The 18,568-nt window shown below is 35.6% G+C and overlaps 1 protein-coding gene across 18 annotated transcripts in view; it reads left to right on the forward strand.

Moving 5' to 3' along the window:
- The window catches only part of SOX5 (SRY-box transcription factor 5), a 1,143,569-nt gene that overhangs the window by 452,003 nt on the left and 672,998 nt on the right, over positions 1-18,568 (forward strand). The window lies entirely within an intron of this gene.

Here is an 18,568-nt window from a genome sequence, read left to right on the forward strand (position 1 = left end):
ATATTTTATACTTTTTCTCATCATTCGCCTTGTAGTCTTTAACTAATCTTCCTTCATCCAGTCTCCTCTCCTACGTCAGTCTTCTATACTGCCAATGGAGTGATCATTCTAATAAAATAAATTTGATCATTTCATTGCACTGATTATAAATATTAAATGGTTCAACATTGTTGGGACTTTCCTGGCAGTCAAGTGGTTAAGACTCCATGCTCCTGATACAGGGATATATCATGAAAGCTCCACGAATGTTATAAAATCGAACATATCTAACTATATGCAAATTGTTTCTTATATACTCACTCTCAAACACTGAAAATTGCCAGCCATTTTATAAACAGAATTACCTTTGACATTTTTATTATTTCAGCGACTTCATGTTAGAAAAAAATAATGGCATGTAAAGCTAAGTGCTAAGATGTTTAATTTTGTCTCTTGATTGAAAGAACAATGTATATGGCAATAATCAGTAGATTTTGCTTGTACTTTTCTAGATGTATGGTTATTTACATTAAAACTAAAATTATTGGGGAAAAAGTTAATTATTGGGATAAGAATTTTTGCCCAAAGAAATGTCCTGGTTTAAAATTGTTTATTATAAAATCTAAAAATTCTAAAAATATTATAAACACAATTTATTTATAATGATTTGTTGTTGAAAATATTGGTGTGAATATAATTTTCTCTCCAAGTACAATATCCTGAATAATGTTATATCCATAAGGATTGCAGATCTTTGCAGTCTGTTGGCATCACGTTTCTGCATAATTATTCACCTTGTCAATTACTTGGATATGAGTGTTGAATGCTTTGAGTGTTAGTTTGAATGATACTGATCCCAGAATATTCCCTGGAATCTGTTCCTTAAAATAATTGATAATATGAATTTGTTTTATTATCATATGCTGTCTTCTAAAATTAAGATTAGGGAATGGGAATATGATGAAGAGCTGTTAATGAGATGCTGAGTGATTATGCCTAAATTATGGATATTGAGTTTATTGGGTGAAATCTATTGAGTTTCAAAACCAAGTGACAGGTTACTCTAGTTGTTGGCAGTAACATGGAAAACAAGAATCTCAAAGTCAGTAAATTCACAGAGTATTTTCTCTTAGAATACTCTTTGTAACAAAATAAATGTTTTCCTTAAGATTCAAATTACTTTGAGCAATTTTCTATTTAGGAAAAAGATAATTGATTTGTAATGTTTATAGGGAAAACCCAAGAACATAATAGAGAAGCAGGGACTCTATCTTACTCATCTTGTGGCTTTGGATTTAGTTTGGTACATTGTAATAACTCACCAACTGTTGTTTAATGAATGAATGAATGGTTAAGGGGATGATTGGACAGAGAGAGGGGGAGTGGGTTAGATGGATGGATGAGTGAATGAAGTAAAGATCTGTCCAGAAGTCAGGGAAAAAGTTATAATAAATATAAACAATGGTTTTAACAAAGTCCTATATATATGATATACCCAAGAATGATTTCATACCGCATTGCATTATATCCCTTCAAATGAATGTCATTTTTCAAGATTATTTTGGTCTATGATTGCTACTGTTTAATTTTGAAAATATTATCTTACTTTAAATTCATAATAATTTTGAAGTTATGTGATAAAACACCCACTATGCCTCACTATTTTATAGGAACATCGCAATACTTTAACAAGATGTTTTGCCAAGTGTTCTCACCCAATTCAGGAGACCAAAAACAGGCTTGAGATGACTTTTGTGTCTCTGAAACCACATATGCCATCAGAGGAGTTTTGCTTATTGAGATGTATCTCAAAGTATGTTGCAGTTTCTGAATGACAGTTCCAAAAACAAAGCAATGGAATTACTGAAATAAGTTTGTTGCTTCCAAAGAGACTACTTCAAAGGGGAAAAATTCATTTCAAATATGTTTAAGAAACAGTCTCATTAAATTGTTGTTCATACCTTAAAGCTATGTTTAATGACATAAAGATAATGTGATTTGACCCACTAAGAAAGTTACAAATATGTATCAATGATTTTCTATAGAATCAATATTTTTTCTAAGTACATATTCGTTCTAAGTGTGAATTATTCCTGTAGCATCTTGGACAATGATAATTTGGTTTGATTTATTCTGTAAACTACTTCCCTGTATTGAATGAAATTCTGAAATTTTAAAATGTAGAACTAATGCTTTGTTGATTCCAAAAGAGTTAAGGATTTTTATTTCATTGAATAAATATTTTTATCCTGTTAGCTTTTGTGGTATAAAACAGTGACATGATATGCTGCCTTTTCTACTACTTCTTTTATGGAAGTGTTAATGTGACCTACATGCTAATTAATATTATAAAATTATTTGAAAAGTTTTGGTTGTCTAAATGTGTTGGGTTTTGGTTTGAAAAAATCTGACCTAGGTAAAACTGCCTTTGCTTTAATAACTAGTTCTTCTTTAACCAAGTCTTAAAAATTCTCCTTAGGAAAGGAACAAAAGTAAAATAAGTAAGGTATCTTCAGTTAGTAATTAGTATGAAAACAAATTACATATATCATTTTATTGTGGAACATTTGGAATTGTTATATAGAGCACATACTAAGTATAAAAGATTAGTAAGAAGTGAAAAAAAAAAGATTATTAAGAAGTGGAACTTGCTTGATGATTACTGCTGCTGCTGCTGCTGCTAAGTTGCTTCAGTCATGTCCATCTCTGTGCGACCCCATAGACGGCAGCCCACCAGGCTCCCCTGTCCCTGGGATTCTCCAGGCAAGAACACTGGAGTGGGTTGCCATTTCCTTCTCCAATGCATGAAACTGAAAAGTGAGAGTGAAGTCGTTCAATCATGTCTGACTCTTAGCGACCCCATGGACTGCAGCCTACCAGGCTCCTCCATCCATGGGATTTTCCAGGCAAGAGTACTGGAGTGGGGTGCCATTGCCTTCTCTGTGATGACTACTGGAACTCATGTAATTACCATATTATTACTCTATTTGCACTTGAGTAAATAGAGTTTTGTTTGTTTGTTTTTTGCTGTTGTTTAAAGTTTTGTTTTTATCTTTTATTTTATTTTTAACCACATTGTATGGCAAGTGGAATCTTAGTTCCTTGACCAGGCATTGAACCCTTGCCCTCTGCGTTGGGGAGATGGAGTTTTAACCACTGGCCCCCAGGGAAATCCCTTACATATGTTTCGATAAATAAATATTGGTACTTCACTTAATGTAACTGATGGATTCAAGAGGAATGACTTGGCTAACTAATTTTTTTCATCTACATTATATGAAAGCATATTTGTTAGCTTTCTGTCCAGACAGGTCCTCCAACAAGAGTTCACTTGCAAATCAGTTGTTGAAATTGAGAGTAGATTGCCGATAGGATTACTGTTAAGAGCTGGATCTGCAATCTGCCTACCTAATTTCATCTAGATATCTAGTTTAAGCATACAGATTTATTGCCTTAAAAGTTTTAGTCAACCAGTGAGCAAATGGGTCACTGAAGATTAAATGAAATTAAATTAAAAAAATATACCTACTAAGTTATACCTGTTGACATTGAAAGGTGAGAAGAAACTTTTAATTATGAGTTACATTTGTTTTTCTGCATTTGTTTAATTATTGTTCTAATTAAGCTTATAATTTCTACAGAGTGTAATGTTAAATATATTTCACCTATTTTGAACTTAGTACAGCAGTATTTAAATGTGTTACGATAATTGTGTGCAATTCCAAGCGTTAATTTAGTTCAATGAAGATTTTTGTTTTGAATTTATATTTATTTAATCGAATACTTATACATTTTAAGACATTAAAATATGCTTAACTATGAGTAAGAATGCCAGAATACCAGAGAAATGCTAATTAAACAAAAATAGTGATCAAATAGCTGATGAAGCTGAAATGAAACTCAGTGAAATACAATGAAATGAAAGATAATGAAAATGGAAAGAGAACACTGGAGTTGAAAAATTTATATTTACTTAATCAAATACTTATATTTACTTATATAAATATAAGTCAAATACTTATTTTTACTTAAATACTGACATTTATATTTACTTAATCAAAAACTTATACATTTTAAGAAGTCAAAAAATGCTTAACTATGTGTAAGAATGCCAAGATACCATAGAAATGCTAATGAAACAAAAAATAGTGGTCAAATAGCTAATGAAGCTGAAATGAAACTCAGTGAAATGAAATGAAATGAAATGAAACACAATGAAAATGGAAGGAGAACACTGGAGATGAAAAATTGGAAATATGAAGGGAAGTAAAATGTCTTTAGACTAATCAAAGAAACTAGGGACACTTCAGAGAACTTAATACTGTTTTCATACCACATATATCTTTCATCTCATGGGCTCAAACACTATTACTTATAAAAACATACATACCCACAAAGTTTACCTTCTTAATGAACTATTCATTGATAGAAATTTAAGTCCATGGACAGAATATGGTGATGCTTTCAGAATGCTCTATTTCTTTTGTTGTGTACAACTGATGCTGTTCTTTCAAGAATCAGCCTTAGAACTTATTAATTTATTATTATTAACTTATCCAAGAAAAATAAATATAAAAATTGTTCTTCATGTTAACCTGAAACTGTCACAACTTCGTTAATCAGCTATACCCCAATACAAAATATAAAGTTTTTAACAAAAAGAATATGAAAGAAAAATTGCAAAGAACTCCCTACTTTTACCTGTCATTACGAAATTGTGTAATTTATCATTATGAAAAATTTCCGAGATTATGAATGCTGAGTCAAAGAAGACACAATTAAAATGTTTAATCTTATGGCCACATTCCATTTGTACCATTTTGTGATGTATGGAAAAGATTGTTCTTGCAGTGAAATATATGAAATATGATTTGGTTGCATAGATTTTAGTAAGTACTAAGTTCTACTAGAATTATGCTGGGCACCAGTGATTTCATATACACAACAGGTAAACACTGAGAATATGATCTAGTGTAAGTTCTGGGATGATGTCAGGGAGGAATGAATGCAGGAGGGAAGAAAAGGCAGGGGGTAAAGCAGGGGAAGAAGAAATAGTGATGTGCCCTGCCTCTGAGGTGTATATTAGTACAGCTCGCCAGAAGCAGATCCTGAGACAAGGATTCAAGTGCAAGTTATTTATTAAAGAAGTGCTCCCAGGAGAAACCAGTAAGAGAGTGGAAGAAAAACGACAGGGAAGGCTTGATTTCAGAAGTATGATTTCAGAGAGGGTGTGATTTCAAGAGAAGTCCTGAACTAGCCTTGTGGGGCACTTGGGTTATAAATTATACCTTAGAGTTTTAACCTGCTCAAGGCAAAGGAGTTGGATGTCACTCTGCCCTACCAGACAGTCATGGATTATAAGCCGACAGAGGGTAAGACCTGCATTTCCAGGCACTTTCAGCTCCCTGCTCCTCAATACAACGGTCCCTAGTAGTCTAAGGGGAATCCTCAGAAGAAAGTTGCAGGAGCTAAACAGGAGAAACAGAGCACATGGAAGCTGGGAATTGGGTCCTTAGAACCACTAAAGAAGGGGTCTGGTCTGAGAGGACACAACAGGTTCCATAAATAGAATTTCAAAATATAAGCTCTTTTTTGTTGTGTCTCCACCGCCCATCCTGCTCTTTCTACATCTACTCCCATCCCTTGCTATTGCTCTTGAGAGTTTTTAAGTCCCTAATACCCTACAGCTGCCATTCCCGTGCAGGTCCAGACTCTTTACTCAGTTGGTGCCACCTTTTCTTTTCTACAGCTGAATGAACAACTTATTTCCTTTTTAAATTATTTCTTTATTTTTAAATTTTTATTTATTTGGCTGCTTCAGCACATAGGATCTTTGATCTTGCCTGCAGGGTACGGGATCTTTAGTTGCCACATAAAAACTCTTGGTTATGGCAGGGGGTGGGCAGTATAGTTTGCTGATCAGGGATCAGATCTGGACCCTCTGCATTGCAAGTGCAGAGTCTTAGCCACTGGGCCACCAGGGAAGTCCCGGGTCTCATTTTCTTAGCTCAGCTAAGCATTGAAGATAGATTGGTTTGAATGCGTTCACATTATCTTTTAACAGCTGTGTATTAACTGAAGTGAATATCTTAGTCATATTATTTTATTTTAGACCGTTTAGTGAAGAGAACTTGACACTGTACAAGGGAAGAGATTTTCCACAGTGGAGGCCACCAGATGGGCAGAAATAGCCCTACATGTTAGACTCACTTTCTGCACCTCTGAACCCAAAAGGTTTTCAGTAGCTGCAACATTTTTTTTGGTTTGTCTTAAAATGACTTCATGTCATGATAGTAACACTGAGGAAGCCACGTCCAAAAAATTGAGTTTGATACTAAGGAATTTTGGAAATTATTTGAAAATACTCAATTTAACCAACAAATGATAAGTGAAGAAAAAACTATAACTCATTTTTCATCTATCTTAGAAATCATGAATATATTTTTTTCTCTTCCCAACAGTGCTAGTAGAGTATGGCTAATTAAATTCTCCTGTCTTATCTAGGATTGACATGCATATAATTTTTTTGTAAGAAAGCTGTGAAAAATACATATTGGAATTGTTCATTAAATTCTGCAGATGTTTGTAGAGATGCTTCAATATGAGGAGACTCCATTTAGTAATGCTTAGAGCATGATAGGATTTCCCAGGTGGCTCAGCAGGTCAAGAATCCGCCTGCAGTGCAGGAGACACAGGAGACATGGGTTTGATCCCTGGGTAGGGAAGATCCCCTGGAGGAGAAAATGACAACTCACTCCAGTATTCTTGCCTGGAAAAGGCAAGAATAGACATAGGAGGAGGAACCATAGACAGAGGAGCCTGGCAGGCTACAGTCCATGGGGTTACAGAGAGTTGGACAGGACTTAGCAACTGAACACACAAACAGAGCATGAGAATACTTGTTCTCAAGGAGGATACACTCATCTTTATTCAATTTCAAATTTTTTGCAGAGATTAAAGGGTCAAATAGAAATAAGAAAAAATACTCTAAAGTATAAATTTGTTCCTTTTTACAAGGCGTGATTTACTTCTACAAATAACCCCTAAGAAGTTTTAAAATTTTTTCTATTTTCAAAATAAAGTACATACTAATTTTCAATATAAAACAGCACTTTACTATTTTATTTTTCATTATAATAATATAACATACTAATTATAACATATACTATATTACAAAAAATCAGAGTAGAAGAAAGAGGAGAACCATGAATGCATGTTACCCACTAACATAAGATATCAGTTTGAATGGATTTTTTTGCTGCCTAATATTTTACTCTTTATATGTACATTTTTGTGTCCTAGGTTTTTGTTTTTGTTCTTGTTTTTCACTTAACTTCAAAATATACACATGGTTCTGTTGTAAACTCTTCATGAATCTTCTTTAATGCCTCCCAAGTGTTTCACTGAATAGGTCATTAGGTAACAATTCCCTAATTATCGGGCATCTAATTGTTTACAAATTTCTTCTCTTACCCTTTCTAAAGGATAATCAGCTGGACTTTCAGTGATCAGACCTCTCCAGTTAGCTGTGCAGAAGGTGTATTTACACTTCAAAGTCCTTTGTTGTTTAGGGAAGCTTCTGTGGTTCTCTTATATTTCCTTCTGCCAACTGAAACCGTCTACTTGGAAGAAAACTTTATGTCAGAGTAGGTCCTAGACAGGGCTGACTAGGTCTGGAGCACCATAATGCCTGTGTGCTCAATCGTGTCTGACTCTTTGCAACCCTGCGGAGTGTAGCCCACCGGGCTCCTCTGTCCGTGGGATTTTCCAGGCAACAATACTGGGGTGGGCTGCCATTTCCTTCTCCAGGGGATCGTCCTGACCCTGGGATGGAACATGTGTCATTGCATTGCAGGCAGAAGAGAATGTGTCTCTCTTGCATTGCAGGCAGTGGTAAACACTGAACCACTTGGGAAGCCCTCAGAAGTCCCTGACCATTATCCGAAGTCAAGCAACCTAGATCTGAATGGCCCTATAGAGCTTATACTTGACAAATGTTTCCACAGGCTGAGATTTTCTACCCATAGTAGTGAAGGAGCATTGTGCATTTTGAAATCAGAAGACCCTGAGAGTTGCTCTGGAGTAGAGTGAAAGTTCCTGTGGGCTTCCCTGGTGGCTTAGAGGGTAAATAGTTCACCTACAATGCAGGAGACCCAGGTTCCACCTCTGGGTCTGGGAAGATCCCTTGGAGAAGGGAATGGCAAACCACTCCGGTATTCTCACCTGGAGAATTCCATCGGCAGAGGAGCCTGGTGGGCTACAGCCCATGCAGCCACAAAGAGTCGGACATGATTGAGTGACTGACACTGCACACACAGAGTGGACATTCCTGCCATTCTCCTGGTTTACCTGGAAAATCTTCTAGAAGAGGAAGATTCCCACGAGCAGCTTGTATAAAGGAAGGCATGCTAAATAGAAGGTGGGGAGGTGGGGTGTTCTGGGCATGGGTTAGTCTGGTAGGCTGCATGTTCCTTCCCCATCTCCCAATTTAATTCTAGAGACTGAGGATCTCAGTAACCAGGGAGGCAAAAGTACTTTGGAAATAAACCCGCATGGAGGTACGTGTGTGCGCACGCACTTTTAGAAGAGAACATTTGTGAAAGGCTTGGCTAGTGCTTTAAAAGGAGTGAAATCCCTTTTACTTTTCACAGACCAGGATAATCTCTTTGGTAAGAACTTAGGGCAGTAATTAGTCCGACACAGAATTCCACACCAGAATTTTTATCTATATTTAATGTCTTAGAATAATTTTAGTTTTATTGTAAAGTTGCTCCTTGTCACGAGTTTGGCAAAGTGTGCTAGAACAAAGGTAAAGTCACTAGGATCCAGGGAAGATGCTATTAATCTGAGAACTGGACCATAGATAGGAGAGGTCGCAGTCAGGATAAGTTTACTTATTTTAGTAGTCTGTGGTTTTCTAGAAAACTCTTTTAGAAAGGACATACTACTTTGAAACAGCAGTAGGCAAAAGCAAGACCAAACTGTGATGTAATCATCAAGAAAACCATATTTATAATAAGGTTAATTAAATTTGCTGCAATCTTGAGACAAGCATCCTGTAAGTGTGCCAGTGAATCTGGTCTTGCTTTATCAGACTGAAGGGCACCCCCTCCTCCTCCCAGAATGAGGAGCTCCTTGCCAGGGGACGCACACAGGCTGGCAACAATAACTAATACGTTATGAGAGGTTAAACAAGTTTAAATAGAATTCCTCTCTGAACTGAAGGGCAAATTGTCAGAAATTTCTTTGTCTGCTGGTGATGCTGTTAAATTGAAAGCACACTGGGAGACTTGGTAGAAGCAACAATGGTTGAAATGATGGCCTGCTGTTTGGAGCAAGCATCCTGGCTCTACCAATGGGCCAGACATCTGCTAGCAACTCCTTGTCAGGTTCTGCCCCACACAGGGCGCAAGAACACTTTGCAACATTTAACTCATCAGAATCTTCGAGTTCTACAGTGTATGCTACCTCAAGAATGTTTATGTTCTAAAACAGAGCTAATTAAACATTTCAAAGGGAAATGTTACTTTAACACTAATTAGATATGATTACAGCTTTTTTTTCTGTGTGCTCAGGCAGAGCTGCACTAAGCACCTTCATTTTGCTTCCTTTGCTCAGTTTGGTAACTGAGTTTTGCCAAATAACGCAGTGCTGTCCTGCCTTGTGGTATTCATTCCAGCATGTTGACAAGTTGAAAACCTTTACCAAATTTAAGATGATTTCAACAAAGAACAGCAGCAGTCACAACAATGATAGACTGGATTGTATGCTTCTTGGTAGGAAGGCATGTTACCATAACTTATACCCACTTGTGGCCTTTTTTGAGACCCTTTAAAGGTGGATTCTTTTATTTATTTCAAACCTGTAAGGTTGATACAAGCCACAAATATCTCAGTTCCACAGATGAGGAATCCAGGACTCAGGATAAGCAGGTCTGAAGCAAAGCAAGACTGGCTGAGATGCACAATTCAGAGCTTGGTTTCTGGGGAGCATCCCTTTAGGAGAGCTAGAAAAGTACTTTTGCTCAAGGCAGTTAAAATCCACCAGATAAAAACTTATCAAATATTCGTGAAAGCCATACTGGATTGGCAATATATAGACACGAGACCTCTTTAATCAATGACATAAGAAATGCTGCAGTATACTTTTAACTAATGACCAGAAACATCTTAAACTCAAAGAAACTAGTTTTACCCATCCATTCATATGACAATTTACATTTTTATTTGTGTGTTCAGGATGTTAATGGTCTTCCTTGGTGGCTCAGATGGTAAAAAATCTGCCTGCAATGCAGGAGACCCCGGCTTGATTCTTGGGTCTGAAAGATCCCCTGGAGAAGGGAATGGCTACCCACTCCAGTATTCTTACCTGAAGAATTCCACAGACAGAGGAGCCTGGCGGAAGCCTATAGAAATTCGCAAAGATTCAAGATAAGATTTCTCAGAATAGAAAATGCTTGCAGTTGGAAAGCAAATTAGTTGAAAGCCTTTCAGTGATAGAGGGAAACCAAGGGTTTTGAATGTTTACTTCTTAATGAATTCAATGAGATGATAAATTTCTTAGCTTCTTAAAAGCTATTTATGATTAAGAATACAAAGTATAGGGAAATAGGTATCAAATGGTATTATGATAGACTGAATATATATTATTTTCTGTGATCTTGAGAAATAGTGCATTTTTTATGCCTTTTCTCAAATTCTATGAAATCATACTTTTTACAAAAGAAATAGAGAAGTTGGCTCTCTGCAGTCCTAATTAAAAAGAACTTTAATGAAAAGTTCTACTTCCAACCCAAGCTTGAGGGCATAGCAGTAGCAGGGGAGTGTTGTGTTCATTTGCTATTTGAGTAGTTGAGGAAGGAGTTGCCTTTCAAACAGCAAGCAACTAATATGATGCCCTCAGGACACTGCTGTCACATCAGAGTTGATTTAAAACACACACACACATCATTGTCACCATCATCATCATCATCACCAAATAGTTAAAATTTTAACAAACATACCAGAGGATTTTCTGCAATTATAATTATGCAGTTGAAATGATGGCTATGATTTTACCAATAACACCCGAATAAATGACAGATGATACCTTGTCTCACTAAGTGGGTATATCTAATTTTAATAAAAATTTCCATGACTGTGTAGGATTTTTTTCATGAATTATGGATTCATTATGTACACCTTCACAGATATCTCTAAAGCTTGGAATAAGAAACTATAGGAGGATAAAAGTACTTCCTAAATTAGAACGTTCCTCTTTCTTCCTCCAATTAGATTTCATTCCCTATTTTCTCATTGCTATTAATATCCCTATTTTTCCAATCTGCCATGACTTTAAATGTGGAATCTCCTTTTAGTTCTTGCTCTCCTTGGCATCAAATGCATTCATAAGTTATATATATATATATATATATATATATATATATTTTTTTTTTTTTGTCTATGATGTTTTTCAATGATTTCCCTTGCTATTCCATGGACACCATTTTTTAATAGACCCTTTTCAGCTCTCTCCAATACATTTCACTTGTTTTACAAGTGGTCTTTTTTCCTAATTCTCTTTAAACTCATCTCTCAGGCAGTTACCATATCTTCCTGTAACAAAGCCTTTTCTTTGTTGATTTTTTTGTTTGAGAATTTCCTTACTTCCCACTGAGTTCTTGCCTCTACTACCAACCTACCTTGCTACAGCTCTGTTCTAGCCAGAATCCCAGATCGTCTCCGTTCCTGTGCTTAAGAACCCTGATTTTACTCAATGTCTGTGCTTCATGTGAGATGTTGACTATTTCTCTTTAAAATTTTTTTCATCTCTTTTGGCTTTTAAGACAACGCTAAGCCAGCTTTTCCTCCATCTTTCTACGTGCCTTACCTTGGCGTCCTTAATAGCATTTTTCTTCCCCTGCCCACGCCTTAAATGATGGCTTCCTTATAGGTTCCATTTGATCTTTCTCCTCTTACTTTGCCAACTTTCTTGGAGTAACTCTATTGACATCAGTGGCTTTGACTACCACCTAAGTGCCAGTGGTCACTAAATTTTTATCTTTAGCCTGTAAACTCAGCTATTACATGTGCTTACTGGACATCTGCACTTGAAGGCACTACATATAACTCAGTTTTTAACATTTCTAAGTTGATATTATTTTCCCCACTCCAACCAAAATCTTTTCTTATTTCTATAGTCTATTTCGTTGTGAATGAACCCATTACTTCTGCATTTTGGCTGAGTCAGTGCCTGAGAGTCTTCCTAGACAGCTTAGCATGCAGAATATTATTTAGAACCAACTGTTGGTTGGGTGAAGGATATGGCAACCCACTCCAGTATTCTTGCCTAGAGAATCCTATGGGCAGAGGAGCCTGGTGGGCTGCTGTCCATGGGGTTGCAGAGTCGGACACGACTGAGGCGACTTGGCATGTCTGCCTGCATTGGAGAAGGAAATGGCAACCCACTCCAGTATTCTTGCCTGGAGAATCCCAGGGACAGAGGAACCTGGTAGGCTGCCATCTATGTTGTCACACAGAGTCAGACATGACTGAAGCAACAGCAGCAGCAGCAGCAGTTGGTTGGGCATTTCTTTATGCATTCTTCATGTAGAAGGGGAAAAAAAAAAACAAATGATATATAAAAAAGTACAATAATGATAGTTTCTAACTTTATTGAGGTATAATTGATATATATTTACACATTTTTTTAGTGTACACTTTGATAAATGTTGACGTATGCATACACCCCAAAACAGTTAACTGCAATCAAGACAGTGAATATTATCTCCAAAAATTTTCTCATGTCTGAATCTTCTTTCTGTCACTGTATATTAGTTTGCATTATCCAGAATTTTATACAAACATGATCATCCATTATCTACACACTTTTCTTTGATCTACTTTCTTGCTGTAACTATTTAGATTTATCCATGTTATTATGTATATCATAATTCATTCCTTACTATTGCTGGATAGTATTCTTTGGGCTTCCCTGCTAGCTCCGTGGTAAAGAATCTGCTTGCCAATGCAGGAGATGTAGGTTTGATCCATGGGCCAAGAAGATCTCCTGGAGGAGGAAATGGCAACCCATTCCAGTATACTTGTCTAGGAAATTCCATGGACAGAGGAGTCTGACGGGCTACAGTCCATGGGGTCACAAAAGAGTCGCACATGACTTAGCAACTCAACAACAACAACAACAGTATTCATTGTACACATATACATAATTTATTTATCTATTCACTTGTTGATAGATGTCTGGATTGCTTCCAGTTTGACTATTGCCAATAAAGTTGCTACTATCATTCATATCTACATTTTTTATGGCTATTATTTTTTAATGTATCTGGAGTTAGTGCCTAAAAGTAGACTAGCTGGATTATAGGATAGATGTGTGTTTAACATTTTAAGACACCGTCATTGTTTTACCCACCAACAGTGTCTGGGGGTCCTGGTTCCTCTACATCCTCACCACACCTTGGTGTGGTTGATATTTTAATTATTAGTCATTCAAATAAATGTGTAGTTATAGCTCACATTGGTTTTGATAGTTTTACCAAATGACTAATTATGTTGAGAGGATTTATATGTACTTATTTACCATCTTCTTATCTTCTTGAAATGTCTGTTCATATGCCTTGCCTGTGTTTAAATCTGGTTTTCTCATTCTTTTTATTATTGAGTTTTGAAAGGCCCTTATATACTCTGGACACAAATCCTTCATCAGTATATTGATTTGAAAATATTTTGCTGTGGCCCATGAGTTGACCATTTTATTCCTTAGGAAGCGTATTTCAAGGAATCCAGCTTTATATTTTTGATGAAGTCAATATTTTTTTTTCTTCTTTTATTTATGCTTTTGGTGTTGTATCTAAAGATACAACCCAAAGTCACAAAGATTTCCTGGTATGTATTCTTCTAGAAGTTGTATAGATTTAGGATTTATATTTAGGTCTTTGGAAGTTAATATTAGTAAATGGTGCAAAGTGTAGATCAAGGTTTTTATTTTTTCACATGAGTATTCAGTTATTTCAGCCACAGTTTTTGAAAAGGCTGTACTTTCTCCACTGAATTTTCATTTTGCACTTCTGTCAAAAGTCAGTTTTCCATATGTCTATGGGTCAGTCTCCAAACTCTGTCATGTTTCATTTGTCTGTTTGCCCCTTTTTGTGCCAGTACCACAGTTTTTCAAAGATTGCTGTAGTTTCATAATAAGACTTGAAATAAGGTCAGGTTAATACATCAATTTTGTATTTTTTTTCCCTCAAAGTTGTATGGCAATCTCAGGACCTTTGCATTTCATATGAATTTTAGAATGAATTGGTCCATTTGTATAAACAGTCCTTCTGAAATTTTGATTGAAATTTTGTTGGAAACATTTTTTGTAATGTGCAGAATAATTTGAGAATTGATATCTTAATAATATTGGGTCTTCTGAGCAACAAACAAAGTAGACCTCACCATTTGTATACATCTCTGTCTTGAGAATGATTTATATTCAGTGTAGGTATTGTACTTATTTTTCCATCAAATCCTTATTTTATAATTTTGGTGCTATTTTTATAAATGATACTGCATTTTAAATTTAAATTCCTGAATGTTTCTTTTTGGTATAGAATATGACTGATTTTATGTATTATTTTTCTATTCTGCAACACTGATAACTCATTAGTTCTATAGCTTTATCATAAATTCATACTTTGCTGTATAGACAATTATGTTGTCAGCGAATAAAGAGAGATTACTCATTGCTTTCATATCTAGCAGCCTTTTATTGCTTTTTCTTACCTTATTGTACAACCTCCATCACAAGGTTGAGAGAAATTGTGATAGTGGACACTTTGTCTTATTCCTGATCTTTGGAATCCATTCTTTCTTATTTAAGTCTTATGCTACAATCTACGGTTTTGTTTTTGTGTTTTTTTGTAAATGTTCTTTATGATGTTGAGAAAGTCCTTTGTACTTTAAGGACACAGAATTTTCATGAGAATAGATATTGGACTTTATAAATGCTTTTTCTAAAATATTGATATGGTCACACAGTTTGTTAATATTGTCAAGTTTACTGGCCAATTTTAAAACTTTAAGACAACCTTGCATTCCTAGTATAAACTCCACTTGACTTCCATTGGCTAACATTTTGTTAAGAATATTTTCTGTCTATGTTTGTGAGTGATATTTGTCTGTATTTTTCTTGTATGTCTTTGTCTGGCTTGGTATTAGGGTATGTTGACCTTATAGAATAATTGGAAAAGTATTTTTTCCTTTTCAACTTTGTGGAAGAGTGTGCATAGAAATTATTCTTTTATTACATGTTTCATGGAATTTACCAGTGAAGAAATTTGGAGCTAGATTTTTCTTTGTGGAAAGGTTGGTTTGTTTATTTAACTAAAAATTTCATTTTTAAAATAAAATGAACAGAATGCTATTTCTGTTATCTAATTTTTTCTTCTTATGTAAGCTTTGGAAATTTGTACCTTGTAATGAATATGTTCATTTTGTACAAGTTGTCAAATTTTTTGTCATAAAGTTGGTCATAATAATATTATAACAGTTTTAACATCTGAAGAGTCTCTAGTGATGCCATATCTCTCATTCCTCATGTTTATAATTTTTAGCTCCTTTGCCTTTCTTTTTTTGATCACCAGCTAGAGATTTGTCATTTTTATTGATCTTCTCAAAGAAGTGTAATTTGGTCTGATTAACTTTACCTATTGGTTTTTTAATCTTTTATTTCATGGAAATAGTTCTTCTGCTTGAAGGACTTCTTTTAGAATTTCTGTGTCATGTACCTTTTGGTAGTTAATTTTTTAAACTTTGTATTTCTGTTTGATATTTCACCTTTCTTTTTGAAAGATACTTTTTTTGGGTATAGAATTCAAGGTTGTCAGTTGTTTTCCTTCTTTTATCTATGGGTTTATATGTTTCATAAGATTTGAAATTGTTTTCTGCCATTATTTCTGCAAATACTACTTTTCCCTCTTGATTTCTGTTTCTCCGTCTGCACATATAGCAGAATGTATGGCTCTTGGAATTATCCCACAGCTCTGAATCTCTGTTCTTTTCTTTTTTTTCCTTTTTGTGTCTTTTTTAGTTAGGTTACTGTGTGTTTCTATTCAAGTCAGTGCATTTTTTTTCTTTAGTCTCTTATGGGTCATTTGTTCCATCCAATATATTTTTACATTTTAGGCATTGTTCTTTTTTATCCCTAGAAACATAGTAGTTTTCATATCTAGAAATTAGGTTTGGGTCTTCGTAAGATTTTCCATATCTTTAGTTAACTTTATCCATCTTTCTCCTAGGTTTTCAGACATATGAAATAAAACTAAACACATGCAAGCATGCTAAATCAGTTCAATCATGTCTGACTCTTTGTGACCCTATGGCCTCTATCCTGCCAGGTTCCTTGGTCCAAGGGATTCTCCAGGCAAGAATACTGGAGTGCGATGTCACTCCCTTCTCCAGGGGAAATCAAATAACTAGCTATTATTTAATATTTTTACTGATTCTAAAGTCTATGTTAGTTTAGGATCAGTTTTTCTTCTAATTTTAGGTCAAATTTTCCTGCTTTTTTGTATGCCTGGTAATTTTTATCAGATGCCAAATTTTGTGAAGTTTACCTCATAGGATGCTAGATACTTTTGTACTCCTGTAAATACTTTTTAGCTTTTTTTCTGGAGCTCAATGGAAGCAGATTAGTTCTGTTGGATGTAGATTATGGTTTATAAGTTGGGAGCAAACCAGGATGTTTTTTCTCGTATCAGTATTTTTTCTGCCATGAAGACAAGACACTTCTGAGTGCTCTAAGATAGCTCAGTGAATTGTTAAATTGTTAGTTTTTCCAGTGTGGTTGATGGGAATAGGCTCTATTAGCTTGTGTGAAGCCTAGTTACCGTTTCCTCTCACTTTGGCAGGTGGCTCTTTTCCTAGCCTTGGGCAGTTTCCCCACACATCTACCAATCAGTGTTCTGCTACCTCCTTGAAAGGAATCCTCTACATCTCCCAAATTCTCTGTTCAACTCTGTCTTCTCTAAGGGTTGGTGCAATGAACCCTAGCAGCGTTTGTCTTCCTGGATTCCTTTCTGTTTCATCAACTCAAGGAGTCTGTCAGGTCCAACTTTCCAGAGCCTCCCCTCTCCCCAACTTTCCATCAGCTCCCCTTTCCAGAGCCACAACCTCTAAACTCTCAAGATTTTAGCCTGGGGCAATAGTAGAGCTCATTTCACTTGTTTCCGGGTTCTCAGCAATCAATATCCTCTGTTGCCTGGTGTCCAGTTTATTAAAAAGTGTTATTTTGCATATTTGTTTATTTTTTGTTGTTGTTCCTGGTGACATAGTAAATCTAATCCCTGTGACTTTATCTTGTCCCAGTAATATGTGTTTTAAAGGAAAAATGAAAATGCATAAGTGAATAAAGTAAATGTTGATAAGAATCAAACATTAATACATTTTTCAAATTAAAGAAGGAATTCCCTGGTAGCTCAGTGGTAAAAATCCACTTGCCAATGCAGGAGACATAGGAGACAGTGGATTCAATCCCTCTATTGGGAAGATCCCCTGGAGTAGGAAATGGCAACCCACTCCACTATTCTTGCCCAGAAAATTCCACGGACAAAGAAGCCTAGTGGGCTACAGTCCATGGGGTGGCAAAGAGTTGGACATGAGTGAGAACCACAACAATGATGGCAAAAGAAGGTATCTTTATCAACACCCTCTCCACCAATTTCCCATTATAGAGAGGCAAAGAGAAATGGAAAAGATGGTATTTCTGTACACCACTATTAATACTATTAGCATCAAACTTTTGTTAGACATAGTCTAGAACAGATCTCTGTTCCAAATTTTATACCTCATTAGAGGCATGACATAGAGATCAATACCCTAAATCTTTCTTCCATATTTTGGGGGCTCAGTGTTATAAGGACTTTTATTTAAATTCAATCCCAAGTGATAGAATGGAGAAAGAGGCTGGAGAGAAGAGGCAGTGCCATGTATTTCCCTCCTTCTGGTTTCTTTTCTCTCTGCATTATACTAGTCAGCACCTGGTAGTACCTTTAATGCTTTTCTTTTCCTGGGAAAAACTGACCTTAGTTGAGGGTCTGATCGCTTCTTTTTCAAAGTGGGAAAAAATAGGACAAGAAGAGATTTTCTGTATTTCTCAAAATTTGATTCAAAGAGAAGCACATGAAAGGGGAAATATAAAATAAAGCCTGGTTAATTTAATCCCAGATATTTTACTACTAAGAAACCTCCAGCAGACTTTGAATAGCTTACCTCATTTTAAAATTAAGAATTCCTTTCCATTCATAAAGTCCACCGCACCTAAATATAAACATGATTCAGCCAGTGATTAATTCAACAGTTTGGGTAATTACATTCCCGAGCCTCCTGAAAACTATACCAACTTGCCTTTTATCAGATTTCAGACCCTAATAACCCACATTTTTATTACCACCTGTTTACATTGTTATTAGAATTTTGGACATATGGCACATTGCTGTAGTCATATAAATAATAATCAAACAGACCAGTTTAGAGTATTTGAGCAAGAAATACTTTGTTATTCAGATGGGTTTTATAAAATCTGTTCCATTTGTGTGTGTTAGGAT

This window comes from Ovis canadensis, chromosome 3 (assembly GCF_042477335.2).
Source record: "Ovis canadensis isolate MfBH-ARS-UI-01 breed Bighorn chromosome 3, ARS-UI_OviCan_v2, whole genome shotgun sequence".
NCBI classification, from domain to species: domain Eukaryota; kingdom Metazoa; phylum Chordata; class Mammalia; order Artiodactyla; family Bovidae; genus Ovis; species Ovis canadensis.